Source organism: Anas acuta, chromosome 14, assembly GCF_963932015.1.
Source record: "Anas acuta chromosome 14, bAnaAcu1.1, whole genome shotgun sequence".
Classification (NCBI taxonomy): domain Eukaryota; kingdom Metazoa; phylum Chordata; class Aves; order Anseriformes; family Anatidae; genus Anas; species Anas acuta.
In genome coordinates this window covers 21,004,788-21,017,561 of record NC_088992.1, presented here as the reverse complement: position 1 = coordinate 21,017,561, position 12,774 = coordinate 21,004,788, and positions in this window count along the sequence as shown.

The following is a 12,774-nucleotide window of genomic DNA, read 5'->3' as shown; positions in this document are numbered from 1 at the left end:
TCCAAGGGGAATCGTTATGTGTTTTCTGAGGCCAGCTTTTTCAGTCTTCTCCCATTGCGCCGAGGGCTGTATTAAGGCTTGCAGTGAAAGAGTGAACCCAGAGGGTCCAGTTGCATGTGGGGCTGCATAAAGGCTCCCCTGGGGAGTTCACTTGTACCCAAAGCCTTCCTTTGGGGGCACTTCTGGATGGGCGAAAGGGGCTTGAAACGCTTTTTCTGTGGCCCGAGCTTTCAGTCGACTGCCAAGCATGCAAGGGCTATATTTAGGATTGCGGTGAAGGAGTGAACCTGGAGGGTCCAGTTGCATGTGGGGCTGCATAAAGGCTCCCCTGGGGAGTTCAGTTGTACCCAAAGCCTTCCTTTGGGGGCACTTCTGGATGGGTGAATGGGGCTTGAAACGCATTTTCTGGAGCCCGAGTTTTCAGTCTTCTGCCATGGTGGCTAGGGGTATATTCAGGGTTGCTCGTAAACAGTGAACAAGGAGGGTCCAGTTGCATGTGGGGCTGCGTAAAGGCTCCCCTGGGGAGTTCACTTGTACCCAAAGCCTTCCTTTGGGGGCACTTCTGGATGGGCGAAAGGGGCTTGAAACGCTTTTTCTGTGGCCCGAGTTTTCAGTCGACTGCCAAGCATGCTAAGGCTATATTTAGGATTGCGGTGAAGGAGTGAACCTGGAGGGTCCAGTTGCATGTGGGGCTGCATAAAGGCTCCCCTGGGGAGTTCAGTTGTACCCAAAGCCTTCCTTTGGGGGCACTTCTGGATGGGCGAATGGGGCTCGTAACACATTTTCTGTGGCCCGAGCTTTCAGTAGACTGCCAGGCGTGCTAGGTCTATATTTAGGCTTGCGGTGAAGGAGTGAACCCGGAGGGTCCAGTTGCATGTGGGGCTGCATAAAGGCTCCCCTGGGGAGTTCAGTTGTACCCAAAGCCTTCCTTTGGGGGCACTTCTGGATGGGTGAATGGGGCTTGAAACGCATTTTCTGGAGCCCGAGTTTTCAGTCTTCTGCCATGGTGGCTAGAGGTATATTTAGGGTTGCTCGTAAACAGTGAACAAGGAGGGTCCAGTTGCATGTGGGGCTGCGTTAAGGCTCCCCTGGGGAGTTCAGATGTACCCAAAGCCTTCCTCTGGTGGCACTTTTGGATGGGCGAATTAGGCTTTTAGTGCATTTTCTGGGGCCCGAGTTTTCAGTCGACTGCCAGGCGGGCCAGGCCTATATTTAGGGTTGCTGTGAAAGAGCGAATACGGAGGGTCCAGTTGCATGTGGGGCTGCGTTAAGGCTCCCCTGGGGAGTCCAGTTGTACCCAAAGCCTTCCTTTGGGGTACTTTGGGATGGTCCAAGGGGAATCGCAATGCGTTTTCTGAGGCCCGCTTTTTCAGTCTTCTCCCATTGCGCCGAGGGTTATATTTAGGCTTGCGGGGAAAGAGTGAACCCGAAGGGTCCAGCTGCATGTGGGGCTGCATAAAGGCTCCCCTGGGGAGTTCAGTTGTACCCAAAGCCTTCCTTTGGGGGCACTTCTGGATGGGTGAATGGGGCTTGAAACGCATTTTCTGGAGCCCGAGTTTTCAGTCTTCTGCCATGGTGGCTAGGGGTATATTTAGGGTTGCTCGTAAACAGTGAACAAGGAGGGTCCAGTTGCATGTGGGGCTGCATAAAGGCTCCCCTGGGGAGTTCACTTGTACCCAAAGACTTTCTTTGGGGGCACTTTTGGATGGTCGAATGGGGCTTGTAGCACGTTTTCTGGGGCCCAATTTTTCAGTCGACTGCCATGCGGGCCAGGGTTATATTTAGGGTTGCTGTGAAAGAGCGAATACGGAGGGTCCAGTTGCATGTGGGGCTGCATAAAGGCTCCCCTGGGGAGTTCACTTGTACCCAAAGCCTTCCTTTGGGGGCACTTCTGTATGGGCTAAAGGGGCTTGAAACGCTTTTTCTGTGGCCCGAGTTTTCAGTCTTCTGCCATGGTGGCTAGGGTTATATTTAGGGTTGCTGTAAAGAGCGAACACGGAGGGTCCAGTTGCATGTGGGGCTCCGTAAAGGCTCCCCTGGGGAGTTCAGATGTACCCAAAGCCTTCCTTTGGGGGCACTTTTGGATGGGTGAATGGGGCTCGTAACACATTTTCTGTGGCTCGAACTTTCAGTCGACTGCCAGGCGTGCTAGGGCTATATTTAGGCTTGCGGTGAAAGAGTGAACCCGGAGGGTCCAGTTGCATGTGGTGCTGCATAAAGGCTCCCCTGGGGAGTCCAGTTGTACCCAAAGCCTTCCTTTGGGGGCACTTTGGGATGGTCCAAGGGGAATCGTTATGCGTTTTCTGAGGCCCGCTTTTTCAGTCTTCTCCCATTGCGCCGAGGGCTATATTTAGGCTTGTGGTGAAAGAGTGAACAAGGAGGGTCCAGTTGCATGTGGGGCTGCATAAAGGCTCCCCTGGGGAGTTCAGTTGTACCCAAAGCCTTCCTTTGGGGGCACTTCTGGATGGGTGAATGGGGCTTGAAACGCTTTTTCTGGAGCCCGAGTTTTCAGTCTTCTGCCATGGTGGCTAGGGGTATATTCAGGGTTGCTCGTAAACAGTGAACAAGGAGGGTCCAGTTGCATGTGGGGCTGCGTAAAGGCTCCCCTGGGGAGTTCAGTTGTACCCAAAGCCTTCCTCTGGGGGCACTTTTGGATGGGCGAATGGGGCTCTAACACATTTTCTGTGGCCCGAGCTTTCAGTCGAATGCCAGGCTTGCTAGGGCTATATTTAGGCTTGCGGTGAAAGAGTGAACCCGGAGGGTCCAGTTGCATGTGGGGCTGCATAAAGGCTCCCCTGGGGAGTTCAGTTGTACCCAAAGCCTTCCTTTGGGGGCACTTCTGGATGGGTGAATGGGGCTTGAAACGCATTTTCTGGAGCCCGAGTTTTCAGTCTTCTGCCATGGTGGCTAGGGGTATATTTAGGGTTGCTCGTAAACAGTGAACAAGGAGGGTCCAGTTGCATGTGGGGCTGCATAAAGGCTCCCCTGGGGAGTTCACTTGTACCCAAAGCCTTCCTTTGGGGGCACTTTTGAATGGGCGAAAGGGCCTTGAAACACTTTTTCTGGAGCCCGAGTTTTCAGTCTTCTGCCATGCTGGCTAGGGTTATATTTAGGGTTGCTGTAAAGAGCGAACACGGAGGGTCCAGTTGCATGTGGGGCTGCGTAAAGGCTCCCCTGGGGAGTTCAGATGTACCCAAAGCCTTCCTTTGGGGGCACTTTTGGATGGGCGAATGGGGCTCTAACACAGTTTCTGTGGACCGAGCTTTCAGTCGAATGCCAGGCGTGCTAGGGCTATATTTAGGCTTGCGGTGAAAGAGTGAACCCGGAGGGTCCAGTTGCATGTGGGGCTGCATAAAGGCTCCCCTGGGGAGTTCAGTTGTACCCAAAGCCTTCCTTTGGGGGCACTTCTGGATGGGTGAATGGGGCTTGAAACGCATTTTCTGTGGCCTGAGTTTTCAGTCTTCTGCCATGGTGGCTAGGGGTATATTCAGGGTTGCTCGTAAACAGTGAACAAGGAGGGTCCAGTTGCATGTGGGGCTGCGTAAAGGCTCCCCTGGGGAGTTCAGTTGTACCCAAAGCCTTCCTCTGGGGGCACCTTTGGATGGGCGAATTAGGCTTATAATGCATTTTCTGGGGCCCGAGTTTTCAGTCGACTGCCAGGCGGGCCAGGGCTATATTTAGGGTTGCTGTGAAAGAGCGAATACGGAGGGTCCAGTTGCATGTGGGGCTGCGTTAAGGCTCCCCTGGGGAGTCCAGTTGTACCCAAAGCCTTCCTTTGGGGGCACTTTTGGATGGTCCAAGGGGAATCGTTATGTGTTTTCTGAGGCCCGCTTTTTCAGTCTTCTCCCATTGCGCCGAGGGCTATATTTACGCTTGCGGGGAAAGAGTGAACGCGGAGGGTCCAGTTGCATGTGGGGCTGCATAAAGGCTCCCCTGTGGAGTTCAGTTGTACCTAAAGCCTTCCTTTGGGGGCACTTCTGGATGGGCGAAAGGGGCTTGAAACGCTTTTTCTGTGGCCCGAGTTTTCAGTCTTCTGCCATGGTGGCTAGGGGTATATTTAGGGTTGCTCGTAAACAGTGAACAAGGAGGGTCCAGTTGCATGTGGGGCTGCATAAAGGCTCCCCTGGGGAGTTCACTTGTACCCAAAGCCTTCCTTTGGGGGCACTTTTGGATGGTCGAATGGGGCTTGTAGCACGTTTTCTGGGGCCCAATTTTTCAGTCGTCTGTCATGCGGGCCAGGGTTATATTTAGGGTTGCTGTGAAAGAGCGAATACGGAGGGTCCAGTTGCATGTGGGGCTGCATAAAGGCTCCCCTGGGGAGTTCACTTGTACCCAAAGCCTTCCTTTGGGGGCACTTCTGGATGGGCGAAAGGGGCTTGAAACGCTTTTTCTGTGGCCCGAGTTTTCAGTCTTCTGCCATGCTGGCTAGGGTTATATTTAGGGTTGCTGTAAAGAGCGAACACGGAGGGTCCAGTTGCATGTGGGGCTGCATAAAGGCTCCCCTGGGGAGTTCAGATGTACCCAAAGCCTTCCTTTGGGGGCACTTTTGGATGGGTGAATGGGGCTCGTAACACATTTTCTGTGGCTCGAGCTTTCAGTCGACTGCCAGGCGTGCTAGGGCTATATTTAGGCTTGCGGTGAAAGAGTGAACCCGGAGGGTCCAGTTGCATGTGGGGCTGCATAAAGGCTCCCCTGGGGAGTTCAGTTGTACCCAAAGCCTTCCTTTGGGGGCACTTCTGGATGGGCGAATGGGGCTCGTAACACATTTTCTGTGGCCCGAGCTTTCAGTCGACTGCCAGGCGTGCGAGGGCTATATTTAGGCTTGCGGTGAAAGAGTGAACCCGGAGGGTCCAGTTGCATGTGGGGCTGCATAAAGGCTCCCCTGGGGAGTTCAGTTGTACCCAAAGCCTTCCTCTGGGGGCACCTTTGGATGGGCGAATTAGGCTTTTAATGCATTTTCTGGGGCCCGAGTTTTCAGTCGACTGCCATGCGGGCCAGGGCTATATTTAGGGTTGCTGTGAAAGAGCGAATACGGAGGGTCCAGTTGCATGTGGGGCTGCGTTAAGGCTCCCCTGGGGAGTCCAGTTGTACCCAAAGCCTTCCTTTGGGGGCACTTTTGGATGGTCTAAGGGGAATCGTTATGTGTTTTCTGAGGCCCGCTTTTTCAGTCTTCTCCCATTGCGCCGAGGGCTATATTTAGGCTTGCGGGGAAAGAGTGAACGCGGAGGGTCCAGTTGCATGTGGGGCTGCATAAAGGCTCCCCTGGGGAGTTCAGTTGTACCTAAAGCCTTCCTTTGGGGGCACTTCTGGATGGGCGAAAGGGGCTTGAAACGCTTTTTCTGTGGCCCGAGTTTTCAGTCTTCTGCCATGGTGGCTCGGGGTATATTTAGGGTTGCTCGTAAACAGTGAACAAGGAGGGTCCAGTTGCATGTGGGGCTGCATAAAGGCTCCCCTGGGGAGTTCACTTGTACCCAAAGCCTTCCTTTGGGGGCACTTTTGGATGGTCGAATGGGGCTTGTAGCACGTTTTCTGGGGCCCAATTTTTCAGTCGTCTGTCATGCGGGCCAGGGTTATATTTAGGGTTGCTGTGAAAGAGCGAATACGGAGGGTCCAGTTGCATGTGGGGCTGCATAAAGGCTCCCCTGGGGAGTTCACTTGTACCCAAAGCCTTCCTTTGGGGGCACTTCTGAATGGGCGAAAGGGGCTTGAAACGCTTTTTCTGTGGCCTGAGTTTTCAGTCTTCTGCCATGCTGGCTAGGGTTATATTTAGGGTTGCTGTAAAGAGCGAACACGGAGGGTCCAGTTGCATGTGGGGCTGCATAAAGGCTCCCCTGGGGAGTTCAGATGTACCCAAAGCCTTCCTTTGGGGGCACTTTTGGATGGGTGAATGGGGCTCGTAACACATTTTCTGTGGCTCGAACTTTCAGTCGACTGCCAGGCGTGCTAGGGCTATATTTAGGCTTGCGGTGAAAGAGTGAACCCGGAGGGTCCAGTTGCATGTGGGGCTGCATAAAGGCTCCCCTGGGGAGTTCAGTTGTACCCAAAGCCTTCCTTTGGGGGCACTTCTGGATGGGCGAATGGGGCTCGTAACACATTTTCTGTGGCCCGAGCTTTCAGTCGACTGCCAGGCGTGCGAGGGCTATATTTAGGCTTGCGGTGAAAGAGTGAACCCGGAGGGTCCAGTTGCATGTGGGGCTGCATAAAGGCTCCCCTGGGGAGTTCACTTGTACCCAAAGCCTTCCTTTGGGGGCACTTCTGGATGGGTGAATGGGGCTTGTAACGCATTTTGTGGAGCCCGAGTTTTCAGTCTTCTGCCATGGTGGCTAGGGGTATATTTAGGGTTGCTCGTAAACAGTGAACAAGGAGGGTCCAGTTGCATGTGGGGCTGCGTAAAGGCTCCCCTGGGGAGTTCAGTTGTACCCAAAGCCTTCCTCTGGGGGCACTTTTGGATGGGCGAATTAGGCTTTTAGTGCATTTTCTGGGGCCCGAGTTTTCAGTCGACTGCCAGGCGGGCCAGGGCTATATTTAGGGTTGCTGTGAAAGAGCGAATACGGAGGGTCCAGTTGCATGTGGGGCTGCGTTAAGGCTCCCCTGGGGAGTCCAGTTGTACCCAAAGCCTTCCTTTGGGGGCACTTTGGGATGGTCCAAGGGGAATCGCAATGCGTTTTCTGAGGCCTGCTTTTTCAGTCTTCTCCCATTGCGCCGAGGGCTATATTTAGGCTTGCGGGGAAAGAGTGAACCCGGAGGGTCCAGCTGCATGTGGGGCTGCATAAAGGCTCCCCTGGGGAGTTCAGTTGTACCCAAAGCCTTCCTTTGGGGGCACTTCTGGATGGGTGAATGGGGCTTGAAACGCATTTTCTGGAGCCCGATTTTTCAGTCTTCTGCCATGGTGGCTAGGGGTATATTTAGGGTTGCTCGTAAACAGTGAACAAGGAGGGTCCAGTTGCATGTTGGCTGCATAAAGACTCCCCTGGGGATTTCACTTGTACCCAAAGCCTTCCTTTGGGGGCACTTTTGGATGGTCGAATGGGGCTTGTAGCACGTTTTTTGGGGCCCAATTTTTCAGTCGTCTGCCATGCGGGCCAGGGTTATATTTAGGGTTGCTGTGAAAGAGCGAATACGGAGGGTCCAGTTGCATGTGGGGCTGCATAAAGGCTCCCCTGGGGAGTTCACTTGTACCCAAAGCCTTCCTTTGGGGGCACTTCTGGATGGGCGAAAGGGGCTTGAAACGCTTTTTCTGTGGCCCGAGTTTTCAGTCTTCTGCCATGCTGGCTAGGGGTATATTTAGGGTTGCTCGTAAACAGTGAACAAGGAGGGTCCAGTTGCATGTGGGGCTGCATAAAGGCTCCCCTGGGGAGTTCACTTGTACCCAAAGCCTTCCTTTGGGGGCACTTTTGGATGGGCGAATTAGGCTTTTAATGCATTTTCTGGGGCCCGAGTTTTCAATCGACTGCCAGGCGGGTCAGGGCTATATTTAGGGTTGCTGTGAAAGAGCGAATACGGAGGGTCCAGTTGCATGTGGGGCTGCGTTAAGGCTCCCCTGGGGAGTCCAGTTGTACCCAAAGCCTTCCTCTGGGGGCACTTTTGGATGGGCGAATTAGGCTTTTAACGCATTTTCTGGGGCCCGAGTTTTCAGTCGACTGCCAGGCGGGCCAGGGCTCTATTTAGGGTTACTGTGAAAGAGTGAACCCGGAGGGTCCAGTTGCATGTGGGGCTGCATAAAGGCTCCCCTGGGGAGTTCACTTGTACCCAAAGCCTTCCTTTGGGGGCACTTTTGGATGGTCGAATGGGGCTTGTAGCACGTTTTCTGGGGCCCAATTTTTCAGTCGTCTGCCATGCGGGCCAGGGTTATATTTAGGGTTGCTGTGAAAGAGCGAATACGGAGGGTCCAGTTGCATGTGGGGCTGCATAGAGGCTCCCCTGGGGAGTTCACTTGTACCCAAAGCCTTCCTTTGGGGGCACTTCTGGATGGGTGAAAGAGGCTTGAAACGCTTTTTCTGTGGCCCGAGTTTTCAGTCTTCTGCCATGCTGGCTATGGTTATATTTAGGGTTGCTGTAAAGAGCGAACCCGGAGGGTCCAGTTGCATGTGGGGCTGCGTAAAGGCTCCCCTGGGGAGTTCAGATGTACCCAAAGCCTTCCTTTGGGGGCACTTTTGGATGGGTGAATGGGGCTCGTAACACATTTTCTGTGGCTCGAACTTTCAGTCGACTGCCAGGCGTGCTAGGGCTATATTTAGGCTTGCGGTGAAAGAGTGAACCCGGAGGGTCCAGTTGCATGTGGGGCTGCATAAAGGCTCCCCTGGGGAGTTCAGTTGTACCCAAAGCCTTCCTTTGGGGGCACTTCTGGATGGGTGAATGGGGCTTGAAACGCATTTTCTGGAGCCCGAGTTTTCAGTCTTCTGCCATGGTGGCTAGGGGTATATTCAGGGTTGCTCGTAAACAGTGAACAAGGAGGGTCCAGTTGCATGTGGGGCTGCGTAAAGGCTCCCCTGCGGAGTTCAGTTGTACCCAAAGCCTTCCTCTAGGGGCACTTTTGGATGGGCGAATTAGGCTTTTAATGCATTTTCTGGGGCCCGAGTTTTCAGTCGACTGCCAGGCGGGCCAGGCCTATATTTAGGGTTGCTGTGAAAGAGCGAATACGGAGGGTCCAGTTGCATGTGGGGCTGCGTTAAGGCTCCCCTGGGGAGTCCAGTTGTACCCAAAGCCTTCCTCTGGGGGCACTTTGGGATGGTCCAAGGGGAATCGTTATGCGTTTTCTGAGGCCCGCTTTTTCATTCTTCTCCCATTGCGCCAAGGGCTATATTTAGGCTTGCGGTGAAAGAGTGAACCCGGAGGGTCCCGTTGCATGTGGGGCTGCGTTAAGGCTCCCCTGGGGAGTCCAGTTGTACCCAAAGCCTTCCTTTGGGGGCACTTCTGGATGGGTGAATGGGGCTTGAAACGCATTTTGTGGAGCCCGAGTTTTCAGTCTTCTGCCATGGTGGCTAGGGGTATATTCAGGGTTGCTCGTAAACAGTGAACAAGGAGGGTCCAGTTGCATGTGGGGCTGCGTAAAGGCTCCCCTGGGGAGTTCAGTTGTACCCAAAGCCTTCCTCTGGGGGCACTTCTGGATGGGCGAATTAGGCTTTTAGTGCATTTTCTGGGGCCCGAGTTTTCAGTCGACTGCCAGGCGGGCCAGGGCTATATTTAGGGTTGCTGTGAAAGAGCGAATACGGAGGGTCCAGTTGCATGTGGGGCTGCGTTAAGGCTCCCCTGGGGAGTCCAGTTGTACCCAAAGCCTTCCTTTGGGGGCACTTTGGGATGGTCCAAGGGGAATCGCAATGCGTTTTCTGAGGCCTGCTTTTTCAGTCTTCTCCCATTGCGCCGAGGGCTATATTTAGGCTTGCGGTGAAAGAGTGAACCAGGAGGGTCCAGCTGCATGTGGGGCTGCATAAAGGCTCCCCTGGGGAGTTCAGTTGTACCCAAAGCCTTCCTTTGGGGCACTTCTGGATGGGTGAATGGGGCTTGAAACGCATTTTCTGGAGCCCGATTTTTCAGTCTTCTGCCATGGTGGCTAGGGGTATATTTAGGGTTGCTCGTAAACAGTGAACAAGGAGGGTCCAGTTGCATGTTGGCTGCATAAAGACTCCCCTGGGGAGTTCAGTTGTACCCAAAGCCTTCCTTTGGGGGCACTTTTGGATGGGCGAATTAGGCTTGTAGCACGTTTTCTGGGGCCCAATTTTTCAGTCGTCTGCCATGCGGGCCAGGGTTATATTTAGGGTTGCTGTGAAAGAGCGAATACGGAGGGTCCAGTTGCATGTGGGGCTGCATAAAGGTTCCCCTGGGGAGTTCACTTGTACCCAAAGCCTTCCTTTGGGGGCACTTCTGGATGGGCGAAAGAGGCTTGAAACGCTTTTTCTGTGGCCCGAGTTTTCAGTCTTCTGCCATGCTGGCTAGGGTTATATTTAGGGTTGCTGTAAAGAGCGAACACGGAGGGTCCAGTTGCATGTGGGGCTGCATAAAGGCTCCCTTGGGGAGTTCAGATGTACCCAAAGCCTTCCTTTGGGGGCACTTTTGGATGGGTGAATGGGGCTCGTAACACATTTTCTGTGGCTCGAACTTTCAGTCGACTGCCAGGCGTGCTAGGGCTATATTTAGGCTTGCGGTGAAAGAGTGAACCCGGAGGGTCCAGTTGCATGTGGGGCTGCATAAAGGCTCCCCTGGGGAGTTCACTTGTACCCAAAGCCTTCCTTTGGGGGCACTTCTGGATGGGTGAATGGGGCTTGAAACGCATTTTCTGGAGCCCGAGTTTTCAGTCTTCTGCCATGCTGGCTAGGGGTATATTCAGGGTTGCTCGTAAACAGTGAACAAGGAGGGTCCAGTTGCATGTGGGGCTGCGTAAAGGCTCCCCTGGGGAGTTCAGTTGTACCCAAAGCCTTCCTCTAGGGGCATTTTTGGATGGGCGAATTAGGCTTTTAGTGCATTATCTGGGGCCCGAGTTTTCAGTCGACTGCCAGGCGGGCCAGGGCTATATTTAGGGTTGCTGTGAAAGAGCGAATACGGAGGGTCCAGTTGCATGTGGGGCTGCGTTAAGGCTGCCCTGGGGAGTCCAGTTGTACCCAAAGCCTTCCTTTGGGGGCACTTTGAGATGGTCCAAGGGGAATCGCAATGCGTTTTCTGAGGCCTGCTTTTTCAGTCTTCTCCCATTGCGCCGAGGGCTATATTTAGGCTTGCGGTGAAAGAGTGAACCAGGAGGGTCCAGCTGCATGTGGGGCTGCATAAAGGCTCCCCTGGGGAGTTCAGTTGTACCCAAAGCCTTCCTTTGGGGGCACTTCTGGATGGGTGAATGGGGCTTGAAACGCATTTTCTGGAGCCCGAATTTTCAGTCTTCTGCCATGGTGGCTAGGGGTATATTTAGGGTTGCTCGTAAACAGTGAACAAGGAGGGTCCAGTTGCATGTGGGGCTGCATAAAGGCTCCCCTGGGGAGTTCACTTGTACCCAAAGCCTTCCTTTGGGGGCACTTTTGAATGGGCGAAAGGGCCTTGAAACGCTTTTTCTGTGGCCCGAGTTTTCAGTCGTCTGCCATGCTGGCTAGGGTTATATTTAGGGTTGCTGTAAAGAGCGAACACGGAGGGTCCAGTTGCATGTGGGGCTGCGTAAAGGCTCCCCTGGGGAGTTCAGATGTACCCAAAGCCTTCCTTTGGGGGCACTTTTGGATGGGCGAATGGGGCTCGTAACACATTTTCTGTGGCCCGAGCTTTCAGTCGAATGCCAGGCATGCTAGGGCTATATTTAGGCTTGCGGTGAAAGAGTGAACCCAGAGGGTCCAGTTGCATGTGGGGCTGCATAAAGGCTCCCCTGGGGAGTTCAGTTGTACCCAAAGCCTTCCTCTGGGGGCACTTTTGGATGGGCGAATTAGGCTTTTAGTGCATTATCTGGGGCCCGAGTTTTCAGTCGACTGCCAGGCGGGCCAGGGCTATATTTAGGGTTGCTGTGAAAGAGCGAATACGGAGGGTCCAGTTGCATGTGGGGCTGCGTTAAGGCTCCCCTGGGGAGTCCAGTTGTACCCAAAGCCTTCCTTTGGGGGCACTTTGGGATGGTCCAAGGGGAATCGCAATGCGTTTTCTGAGGCCTGCTTTTTCAGTCTTCTCCCATTGCGCCGAGGGCTATATTTAGGCTTGCGGTGAAAGAGTGAACCAGGAGGGTCCAGCTGCATGTGGGGCTGCATAAAGGCTCCCCTGGGGAGTTCAGTTGTACCCAAAGCCTTCCTTTGGGGCACTTCTGGATGGGTGAATGGGGCTTGAAACGCATTTTGTGGAGCCCGAATTTTCAGTCTTCTGCCATGGTGGCTAGGGGTATATTTAGGGTTGCTCGTAAACAGTGAACAAGGAGGGTCCAGTTGCATGTGGGGCTGCGTAAAGGCTCCCCTGGGGAGTTCACTTGTACCCAAAGCCTTCCTCTGGGGGCACTTCTGGATGGGCGAAAGAGGCTTGAAACGCTTTTTCTGTGGCCCGAGTTTTCAGTCTTCTGCCATGCTGGCTACGGTTATATTTAGGGTTGCTGTAAAGAGCGAACACGGAGGGTCCAGTTGCATGTGGGGCTGCATAAAGGCTCCCCTGGGGAGTTCAGATGTACCCAAAGCCTTCCTTTGGGGGCACTTTTGGATGGGTGAATGGGGCTCGTAACGCATTTTCTGTGGCTCGCACTTTCAGTCGACTGCCAGGCGTGCTAGGGCTATATTTAGGCTTGCGGTGAAAGAGTGAACCCGGAGGGTCCAGTTGCATTTGGGGCTGCATAAAGGCTCCCCTGGGGAGTTCAGTTGTACCCAAAGCCTTCCTCTGGGGGCACTTTTGGATGGGCGAATGGGGCTTGTAGCACGTTTTCTGGGGCCCAATTTTTCAGTCCTCTGCTATGCGGGCCAGGGTTATATTTAGGGTTGCTGTGAAAGAGCGAATACGGAGGGTCCAGTTGCATGTGGGGCTGCATAAAGGCTCCCCTGGGGAGTTCAGTTGTACCCAAAGCCTTCCTTTGGGGGCACTTCTGGATGGGCGAAAGGGGCTTGAAACGCTTTTTCTGTGGCCCGAGTTTTCAGTCTTCTGCCATGCTGGCTAGGGTTATATTTGGGGTTGCTGTAAAGAGCGAACACGGAGGGTCCAGTTGCATGTGGGGCTGCATAAAGGCTCCCCTGTGGAGTTCAGTTGTACCCAAAGCCTTCCTCTGGGGGCACTTCTGGATGGGCGAATTAGGCTTTTAACGCATTTTCTGGAGCCCGAATTTTCAGTCGACTGCCAGGCGAA